At 41.4% G+C, this 8,013-nt stretch overlaps 1 non-coding gene across 1 annotated transcript; it reads left to right on the plus strand.

Annotated features, from left to right (window-relative positions):
• Positions 1 to 7,527: 7,527 nt before the first annotated feature.
• Positions 7,528 to 7,635, plus strand: LOC148574276 (small nucleolar RNA R71). The gene has a single exon (XR_015906598.1). It is a non-coding gene; the product is annotated as a small nucleolar RNA R71 (small nucleolar RNA).
• Positions 7,636 to 8,013: the final 378 nt, after the last annotated feature.

Below are 8,013 nucleotides of genomic sequence, written 5' to 3' on the forward strand. Positions count from 1 at the left end.
ATGGAGCATTAGCAACTAGAAGATTATTTAGTGGTTTTGCTATTTTGGAAAAATCTTGAATAAATCTTCTATAGAATCCTACATGACCCAAAAAACTCCTTATGCCCTTTACATTCACAGGGGGTGGGAGCTTCTCAATAACCTCTGTCTTGTTTTTGTCATCCTCTATGCCTTTGCTTGAGATGCGATGCCCAAGAACTATACCTTCTGTAACCATAAAATGACACTTTTTCCAATTTAAAACCAGGTTAGTTTCTTGGCACCTTATCAAGACTAAGGCTAGGTGTTGCAAGCATTATTCAAAGGAATTATCAAAGATAGAGAAATCATCCATAAAAACCTCAATAAATTTTTCAATCATATTAGAAAAGATGGAAAGCATGCACCTTTGAAAAGTAGAAGGAGCATTACACAAACCGAAAGGCATACAGCGATAGGCAGAGACTCCAAAAGGGCATGCGAAAACTGTCTTCTCTTGATCTTGAGGGTGCATGACTATTTGGTTGTAGCCATAGTATCTATCCAAGAAGCAGTAAAAGGCATGTCCAGCTAATTTCTCTAGCATCTGATCAATAAATAGAAGAGGGAAGTGATCCTTCCTTTTGGTTGTGTTGAGCCGCCTATAATCAATGCACATCCTCCACCCAGTTACTATCTGTGTAGGAATGAGCTCATTTTTGTCATTAACTATCACAGTCATGCCTCCTTTCTTGGGAACAACCTGAACTGGACTCACCCAAGAACTATCAGAGATCTGGTAAATAATTTTGGCTTCCCACAGCTTCATTACTTCCTTCATGGTGGGATTGAGTCTCCTTTATGCTTGCACCAATGGTTTAGCATACTCTTCGACTAAAGTTTTGTGCATACACATTGCAGGACTTATTCCCATCAGATCACTGGTGCACAGAAATTGTGATTACACTTTGATTATGTAAAATTCATCGCTCTTTCTTTCCCTGGTAATGGCGCCAAAAACATGATGCCAATACCATGGTTCACAACTTCGCACAACTAACCAGCAAGTGCACTGGGTCGTTCAAGTAATACCTTACGTGAGTAAGGGTCGAATCCCACGGAGATTGTTGGTATGAAGCAAGCTATGGTCACCTTGTAAATCTCAGTCAGGTAGGGTTAAATGTGATTGGATTAGATAATTAAAAGATAAAGAATAAAGGATAGAAATACTTATGTAAAGCATTGGTGAGAATTTCAGATAAGCGAATAGAGATGCTTTCGTTCCTCTGAACCTCTACTTTCTTGCTATCTTCATCCAATCAGTCTTACTCCTTTCCATGGCTGGCTTTATGTGATACATCACCATTGTCAATGGCTACTTTTGGTCTTCTCTCGGGAAAATGATCCAAATGCCCTGTCACGGCACGGCTAATCGTCTGGAGGCATCACCCTTGTCAATGGTTTCATCTTATCCTCTCAGTGAAAATGATCAACGCACCCTGTCACGGCACGGATATTCATCTGTCGGTTCTCGATCATGCTGGAATAGGATTTACTATCCTTTTGCGTCTGTCACTAACGCCCAACAATCGCGAGTTTGGAGCTCGTCACAGTCATTCATTCATCGAATCCTACTTGGAATACCACAGACAAGGTTTAGACCTTCTGGATTCTCTTGAATGCCGCCATCATTCTAGCTTACACCACAAAGATTTCGATTAAGAGATCTAAGAGATATTCATTCAATTCTAATGTAGAACGGAAGTGGTTGTTAGGCACGCGTTCATAGGGAATGATGATGATTGTCACGTTCATCACATTCAGGTTGAAGTGCGAATGAATATCTTAGAAGCGAAATAAGATGAATTGAATAGAAAACAGTAGTACTTTGCATTAATCTTTGAGGAACAGCAGAGCTCCACACCTTAATCTATGGAGTGTAGAAACTCTACCGTTAAAAATACATAAGTGAAAGGTCCAGGCATGGCCGAATGGCCAGCCCCTCTGATCTAAGAACTAGGCATCCAAAGATGATCAAAGGATCAAAAGATAATCCAAAGATGTCAAATACAATAGTGAAATGTCCTATTTATAATAAACTAGTTACTAGGGTTTACAGGAGTAAGTAATTGATGCATAAATCCACTTCCGGGGCCCACTTGGTGTGTGCTTGGGCTGAGCTTTGAGTGTTGCACGTGTAGAGGTCCTCCTTGGAGTTGAACGCCAGCTTTTGTGCCAGTTTGGGCGTTCAACTCTGGTTTTGGCTCCTTTTCTGGCGCTGGACGCCAGATTTGGGCAGAAAGCTGGCGTTGAACGCCAGTTTACGTCATCTATTCTTGGCAAAAGTATGGACTCTTATACATTGCTAGAAAGCCCTGGATGTCTACTTTCCAACGCAATTGGAAGTGCGCCATGTAGAGTTCTGTAGCTCCAGAAAATCCACTTTGAGTGCAGGGAGGTCAGAATCCAACAGCATCAGCAGTCCTTTTTCAACCTCTGAATCTGATTTTTGCTCAAGTCCCTCAATTTCAGTCAGAAAATATCTGAAATCACAGAAAAACACACAAACTCATAGTAAAGTCCAGAAATGTGAATTTAACATAAAAACTAGTGAAAACATCCCTAGAAGTAACTAGATCCTACTAAAAACATACTAAAAACAATGTCAAAAAGCGTATAAATTATCCGCTCATCACAACACCAAACTTAAATTGTTGCTTGTCCCCAAGCAACTGAAAATCAAATAGGATAAAAAGAAGAGAATATACTATAAATTCCAAACTATCAATGAAACATAGCTTCAATCATATGAGCGGGACTTATAGCTTTTTGCCTCTTGAATAGTTTTGGCATCTCACTTTAGCCATTGAGGTTCAGAATGATTGGCATCTATAGGAACTCAGAGTTCAGATAGTGTTATTGATTCTCCTAGTTCAGTAAGATGATTCTTGAACACAGCTTCTTTATGAGTCTTGGCCGTGGCCCTAAGCACTTTGTTTTCCAGTATTACCACCGGATACATAAATGCCACAGACACATAATTGGGTGAACCTTTTCAGATTGTGACTCAGCTTTGCTAAAGTCCCCAACTAGAGGTGTCCAGGGTTCTTAAGCACACTCTTTTTTTGCTTTGGACCTTGACTTTAACCGCTCAGTCTCAAGTTTTCACTTGACACCTACACGCCACAAGCACATGGTTAGGGACAGCTTGGTTTAGCCGCTTAGACCAGGATTTTATTCCTTTAGGCCCTCCTATCCAATGATGCTCAAAGCCTTGGGATCCTTCTTATTTACCCTTGCCTTTTGGTTTTAAGGGTTATTGGCTTTTTGCTCTTGCCTCTTGGTTTTAAGAGCTTTTGGCTTTTTCTGCTTGCTTTTTCTTTTTCTTTCTATTTTTTTTCGCCTATTTTTTTTTTCTGCAAGCTTTGTTCTTTGCTGCTTTTTCTTGCTTCAAGGATCATTTTTATGATTTTTCAGATTATCAAATAACATGTCTCCTAGTCATCATTCTTTCAAGAGCCAACATATTTAACATTCTTAAACAACAACTTCAAAAGACATATGCACTGTTCAAGCATACATTCAGAAAACAAGAAGCATTGTCACCACATTAATATAATTAAGCTAAGTTCAAGGATAAATTCGAAACTCATGTACTTCTTGTTCTTTTGAATTAAAACATTTTTCATTTAAGAGAGGTGATGGATTCATAGGACATTCATAACTTTAAGACATAGTCACTAACTACTAATGATCATGTAATGAAGACACAAACATAGATAAGCACATAACATAGAAAACGAAAAACAGAAGAATTAAGAACAAGGAATGAATCCACCTTAGTGATGGTGGCGTTTCCTTCTTGAGGAACCAATGATGTCCTTGAGCTCTTCTATGTCTCTTCCTTGTCTTTGTTGTTCCTCCTTCATTGCTTTTTGATCTTCTCTTATTTCATGAAGCATGATGGAGTGCTCTTGATGTTCCACCCTTAGTTGTCCCATATTGGAACTCAATTCTCCTAGGGAGGTGTTGATTTGCTCCCAATAATTTTGTGGAGGAAAGTGCATTTGAGGCATCTCCGGGATCTCATGGTAATGAGCTTCTTGCGCCTCTTGAGCTCCATGGATGGGCTCTCTTGCTTGCTCCATCTTTTTCTTAGTGATGGGCTTGTCCTCTTTGATGAGGATATCTCTCTCTATGTCAATCCCAGCCGAATTGCATAGGTGGCAAATGAGGTGAGGAAAGGCTAACCTTGCCATAGTGGAGGACTTGTCAGCCACCTTGTAGAGTTCTTGAGGTATAATCTCATGAACTTCCACCTCTTCTCCAATCATGATGCTATGGATCATGATGGCCCGGTCTATAGTAACTTCAGACCGGTTGCTCGTGGGAATGATTGAGCATTGAATGAACTCCAACCATCCTCTAGCTACAGGCTTGAGGTCCAATCTTCTTAGTTGAACCGGCTTGCCTTTGGAGTCAATCTTCCATTGAGCTCCTTCTACACATATGTCCATAAGGACTTGGTCCAACCTTTGATCAAAGTTGACTCTCCTTGTGTAGGGGCATGCGTTCTCTTCCATGTTTGGCAAGTTGAACGCCAACCTCACATTTTCTGGACTAAAATCTAAGTATTTCCCCCGAACCATTGTAACATAGTTCTTTGGATCCGGGTTCTTACTTTGATCATGGTTCTTGGTGATCCATGCATTGGCATAGAACTCTTGAACCATTAGGATGCCGACTTGTTGAATGGGATTTGTTAGAACTTCCCAACCTCTTCTTTGAATTTCATGTCGGATCTCCGGATACTCATTTCTTTTGAGTTTGAAAGGGATCTCAGGGATCACCTTCTTCTTGGCCACAACATCATAGAAGTGGTCTTGATGGGCTTTGGAGATGAACCTTTCCATCTCCCATGACTCGGATGTGGAAGCTTTTGTCTTCCTTTTCCCCTTTCTAGAGGATTCTCCGGTCTTAGGTGCCATCAATGGTAATGGAAAAACAAAAAGCTTATGCTTTTACCACACCAAACTTAGAGTTTTGCTCGCCCTCGAGCAATAAAAGGAAGAATAGATGAAGAAGAAGAAGAAATGGAGGAGAGGGAGAGTGGGAAGTGTTTCGGCCAAGAAGGGTGTAGAGAGGTGTGTTGTGTGAATTTGATGAAGAATAGAGGGCTTTATATAGGGAAGGGAGGGGGGGTTAAGGTTCGGCCATAAGGGTGGGTTTGGGTGGGAAATTGGTTTTGAATTTTGAAGGTAGGTGGAGTTTATGAGGTAGGTTTATTGGGAAGAGTGGGTGGATGTGAGTGGTGAAGGTTTAATGGGGAAGAGGGTTTATGGGATTGTGTGAAAGAGGGGTGAGAAGAAGTGAGTGGAGGTAGGTGGGGATCCTGTGGGGTCCACAGATCCTGAGATGATCCTGTGGGGTCCACAGATCCTGAGGTGTTCAAGGATTTACAACATTGCACCAAATTAGGCATGTAAAATGCCCTTGCACACAACTCTGGGCGTTCAGCGCCAGGTTGGTGCCCATTTTGGGCGTTCAACACCCATTTGTTGCCATTTCTGGTGTTGAACGCCAGAACCATGCTTGTTCTGGGCGTTCAGCGCCAGGATGCTGCCCATTTTAGGCGTTCAGCGCCAGAACCATGCTCTGTTCTGGCGTTGAACGCCAGACATATGCTTCCTCCAGGGTGTGATTTTTCTTCTGCTGTTTTTGATTCCGTTTTCAATTTTTATATTTATTTTGTGACTCCACATGATCATGAACCTATAAAGACATATAACTAAGAAAAATATTGTTAGATAAATAAAAATTGGGTTTCCTTCCAACAAGCGCTTCTTTAATGTCAATAGCTTGACAGTGGGCTCTCATGGAGCCTCACAGATATTCAGAGCATTGTTGAGACTCTCCAACACCAAACTTAGAGTTTGGATATGGGAGTTCAACACCAAACTTAGAGTTTGGTTGTGGCCTCCCAACACCAAACTTAGAGTTTTACTGTGGGAGCTTTGTTTGACTCTGCTTTGAGAGAAGCTTTTTCTGCTTCCTCTCCATGGATGCAGAGGGAGATCCTTGAGTTGTGAACACAAGGTTGTCCTCATTCAATTGAAGGATCACTTCTCCTCTGTCCACATCAATCATAGCTCTTGCTGTGGCTAGGAAAGGTCTTCCTAGGATGATGGATTCATCCTCTTCCTTTCCAGTATCCAGGACTATGAAATCATCAGGGATGTAAAGGCCTTCAACCTTTACCAGCACGTTCTCTACTTGTCCATAAGCCTGTTTTCTTGAATTGTCTGCCATCTCTAATGAGATTTTAGCAGCTTGCACCCCATAGATTCCCAGTTTCTCTATTACAGAGAGAGGCATGAGGTTTATCCCTGAACCAAGGTCACACAGAGCCTTAAAGATCATGGTGCCTATGGTACAAGGTATTATGAACTTTCCAGGATCCTGTTTCTTCTGAAGCAATGTCAGTTGATCCAGATCACTTAGTTCATTGGTGAACAAGGGAGGTTCATCTTCCCAAGTCTCAATATCAGATAATTTGGCATTCAGCTTCCTGATTGCACCAAGGAACTTGGCAGTTTGCTCTTCAGTAACATCCTTATTCTCTTCAGAAGAGGAATACTCATCAGAGCTCATGAAGGGCATAAGGAGGTTCAATGGAATCTCTATGGTCTCTAGATGAGCCTCAGAGTCCTTTGGTTCCTCAGAGGGAAGCTCCTTATTGGTCACTGGACATCCCAGGAGGTCTTCTTCCTTGGGATTTACGTCCTCCTCTCCTTCTTTGGGTTCGGCCATGGTGCTTATGTCAATGGCCTTGCACTCTCCTTTTGGGTTCTCTTCTGTATTGCTTGGGAGAGTACTAGGAGGGATTTCAGTGATCCTCTTACTCAGCTGGCCCACTTGTGCTTCCAAATTTCTAATGGAAGACCTTGTTTCATTCATGAAACTCACAGTGGCCTTGGACAGATCAGAGACTAAGTTTGCCAAATTAGAAGTATTTTTTTCAGAGTTCTCTGCCTGTTGCTGAGTGGATGATGGAAAAGGTTTATTATTGTTAAACCTGTTTCTTCCACCATTATTAAAGCCTTGTTGAGGCTTTTGATCCTTCCATGAGAAATTTGGATGATTTCTCCATGATGAGTTATAGGTGTTTCCATAAGGTTCACCTAAGTAATTCACCTCTGCTATTGCAGGGTTCTCAGGATCATAAGCTTCTTCTTCATAAGAAGCCTCTTGAGTACTGTTGGATGCAGCTTGCATTCCATTCAGACTTTGAGAGATCATATTGACTTACTGAGTCATTATTTTGTTCTGAGCCAATATGGCATTCAGAGTATCAACTTCAAGAACTCCCTTCTTCATAGGTGTCCCATTACTCACAGGATTCCTCTCAGAAGTGTACATGAACTGGTTATTAGCAACCATGTCAATGAGTTCTTGAGCTTCTGCAGGCGTTTTCTTTAGGTGAATGGATCCACCTGTAGAAGTATCCAATGACATCTTTGATAACTCAGACAGACCATCATAGAATATATCCAGGATGGTCAATTCTGAAAGCATGTCAGAAGGACACTTTTTGGTCAGTCCTTTGTATCTCTCCCAAGCTTCATAGATGGATTCACCTTCTTTCTGTCTGAAGGTTTGAACATCCACTCTAAGCTTGCTCAGCTTTTGAGGAGGAAAGAACTTGGCTAGGAAAGCCTTGACCAGCTTATCCCAAGAGTTCAGACTATCCTTAGATTGAGAGTCCAACCATATTCTAGCTCTGTCTCTTACAGCAAATGGGAAAAGCATGAGCCTGTAGACTTCAGGATCTACTCCATTAGTCTTAACAGTATCACAGATCTGCAAGAATTCAGTTAAGAACTGAAAAGGATCTTCAGATGGAAGTCCATGAAACTTGTAGTTCTGCTGCATCAGAGAAACTAATTGAGGTTTCAGCTCAAAGTTGTTTGCTCCAATGGCAGGAATGGAGATGCTTCTTCCATGTAAATTGGAATTAGGTGCAGTAAAGTCACCAAGCATCCTCCTTGCATTATT

The sequence above is a fragment of the Arachis ipaensis genome, chromosome B2 (genome assembly GCF_059453495.1).
Source record: "Arachis ipaensis isolate K30076 ecotype BB chromosome B2, ASM5945349v1, whole genome shotgun sequence".
In the NCBI taxonomy this organism is placed as follows: Eukaryota; Viridiplantae; Streptophyta; class Magnoliopsida; order Fabales; family Fabaceae; genus Arachis; species Arachis ipaensis.